Source organism: Panthera tigris, chromosome X, assembly GCF_018350195.1.
Source record: "Panthera tigris isolate Pti1 chromosome X, P.tigris_Pti1_mat1.1, whole genome shotgun sequence".
Classification (NCBI taxonomy): Eukaryota; Metazoa; Chordata; class Mammalia; order Carnivora; family Felidae; genus Panthera; species Panthera tigris.
This window is the reverse complement of record NC_056677.1, coordinates 76,006,049-76,008,962: the sequence shown is the minus strand read 5'-3', so window position 1 is coordinate 76,008,962 and position 2,914 is coordinate 76,006,049. Positions and strand designations below refer to the sequence as shown.

General features: G+C 36.8%; 1 pseudogene; it reads right to left on the bottom strand.

Annotated features, from left to right (window-relative positions):
- Nucleotides 1–1,275: 1,275 nt before the first annotated feature.
- On the bottom strand, nt 1,276–1,763 carry LOC102964182 (annotated as a pseudogene).
- Between the last annotated feature and the right edge of the window lie 1,151 nt (nt 1,764–2,914).

Sequence of the window (2,914 nt, the reverse complement as noted above, 5' to 3'; positions counted from 1 at the left end):
TGGGGCACACTCTTCAGGGGCTTTTCAGGCCAAGAACACAGGGTCAATCTTGTCTAGAGGCAAAGAGAGACATCCTCTTGTTGGACAAACTAGTGTTTCTCCTTAAACCTTATATCAAAAGAACTACACAAGGGAGTCCCTCTAATGATGCAGTTTCCCTAATAATTAATAGTCAACAATTACTGCAAGTTTTATGGCATTATAGCATTTAGTTGATTACCATTTCTTTTGTTGTTGTTGAATACATTTGACATGTAACATTGTATAAGTTTAAGGTATGTGACATTTTACTTTGATATTGTAATACATAAAATATATATTTTGCATTTGTATATTTGTTATACATAATATATATGATTGTCATTATAGTGATACTTATCACATTACATAATTATAGTACAATATTATCTATATTCAGTATAGCGTGCAAAGATTTCTATGGCTTGTTTACTACTTGTTACAAGTTTGTATCCTTAAATACCATCAATCTCAACCCCCTCCAATCCTTTGGTAACCACCATTTTACTCTCTCTCTCTCTTTTTTTAAAGGTTTCGCTTTTTTAGATTTCACATATAAGTGATATTGTACAGTACTTGTCTTTCTTTGATTTATCATGCTTAGCATGATGTGTTCAGGGTCCATCCATGTTTTTACAAACGACAGTATATACCCCTTTCTCATGGCTGAGTAATATTTCATTATGTATAAGTGCCACATCTTTGTTACCTATTTATTCATTGATGGGCATTTGGGTTATTTCCATATCTTGGCTATTGTAAATAGTGCTGTAGTAAACATGAGAGTGCATATATTATGTCAAAATCCTATTTTCATCTTTTTGGATATATACCCAGAAGTGGAATTGCTGGAACATATGATAGATCTATTTTTAATTTTTTTGAGAAGCCTCCCTATTGTTCTCCATAGTGGTTAAACAAATTTATGATCCTACCAACAATGTGTATGTACTTTTTTTAAAAGGCCCACACCTGTTGCCTCATCTTGATAATAGCCATTCTAACAGGTGTGGGGTGATATCACATTGTGGTTTTGATTTTGTTGTTGTTGTTATTGTTGTTTAGTTTTTAGTTCATATTCATAAACTTAGCTCTGCAATCCAGCTAGACTTGGAGGGGAATAAAGAAACTATTGAACCTATAGAACTGCAGTGAGAGCACAAAGATTATAGGATATTTCAAGCAGATGGGGGTGAAAGGGTGCTCTCCTGAGCTACAGAAGGAATGGTTATGGAGGTAAAACACAAGTCAAATTTATTAGAGTTGTCTATAATCAGCAATAGTGATCTTCTTGCTGGTCTTGCCATTCCTGGACCCAAAGTGTTTCATGGCTTCCACTATATTCATGCCCTCTTTCACCTTGCCAAAGATCACATGCTTATCGTTCAACCACTCAGTCTTGTCAGTGCAGATGAAAAACTGGGAATCATTTGTGTTGGTTTCAGCGTTTGCCAAGTATAGATGCCATGGCCTGTATGCTTCAGGATGAAATTCTCATCATCAAATTTCTCACCATAGATGGACTTGCAGCCAGTGCCATTATGGCATGTAAAGTCACCATTCTGACACATAAATCTTGGAATAGTCCTGTGAAAGCAGGAATCTATAAACAAATCCTTTCTCTCCAGTGCTCAGAGCATGAAAGTTTTATGTTGTCTTTGGAAATTTGTCCTCAGCTCAAAGAAGACACAGTCCAAGGGCTTGCTCACCATAAGGAGGTCAAAGAACACAGTGGGAGTGAGCATGGCTGGATGGCGCAGGGAGCTCCAGGGTGGTGGGCATCTGCAAGGCCTCATTGTTGTTTTGATTTTCATCTTCCTGATGATGAATGATGTTGAGCATCATTTCACATGCCTGTTGGCCATTTTGATGTCCTCTTTGGAAAAATGTCTATTTAGTTCTTCTGCCCATTTTTTCCTTGGATTGTTTGTTATTTGTTATTAAGTTGTATGAGTTCTTTATATATTTTGGATATTAGTTCCTTATCCAATGTATGGTTTGCAAGAACTTCCTTCCATTCTGTAGGTTGTCTTTTTGTTTTTGACTGTTTCTTTTTTTGTGCAGAAGCTTTTGAGTCTGATATAATCGTTTTTTTTTTAATTTAGCCATTTCTTGATATGGAAGAATTAATGTGATTTTTACCTAAAGCTTTGTTTGCCAGGAATAAAAACGAAGCAAAATAAAAAATTTACAAAAATCTATGTAAGTTATGATATGCACAATTTGACTAAGATTTGAATCAATAGTCAAATGTTTAATTTATGAATGCATGACAAATTTCAAATTTTTAGTAAATAAATGCTCTTATGCTGGATGTCTAACAGAAATCTTTTGTAAACTCATTATAGCTATGGTAAGCCTGTTTCAGAAATAAACCAAAACATTTTTTGTTTGCTTGTACTTTTTTTTTTTTAAGGAAGATGTTACCTTAGGTTCTAAAAATGAATTATGAAACATGCCTAAAATCAAGAAAACCAGAAAGTAAAATTTTGAACATGGCATTTGTCTCAAATTAGAATTTTTGTTTTTCATAATATATTGCCTTAGACAAGAAAACTGGGTTTGGGAGTAGATAACAATAGGAATGGGCTGAACTGAAATAAATAATCCACCCTTAGGGCATCCTTAGGGCCTACCTCCCTTAGTGAATTTGCTATTTAAAAGCAAACAATTTAGATGGAAGCCAGATTCCGGGTCCAGAGTTGGCGGTTTTAGGCGGCCAAGGTGCAGCGCACAGTGCGGGGGCCTATGGGGAGGGGCAAGCTCCTGGCATGCTCCTGAGGAGGGAGGTTTGGGGTCTGCTGGGGGTGGCGCGTGGCCAGTGTGGGGGTGGCAGTAGTGTCAGGTGTTGGTGAGCACAGCGACCAGGTTCCAAGTGGCTGCAGATGGCCTGGGC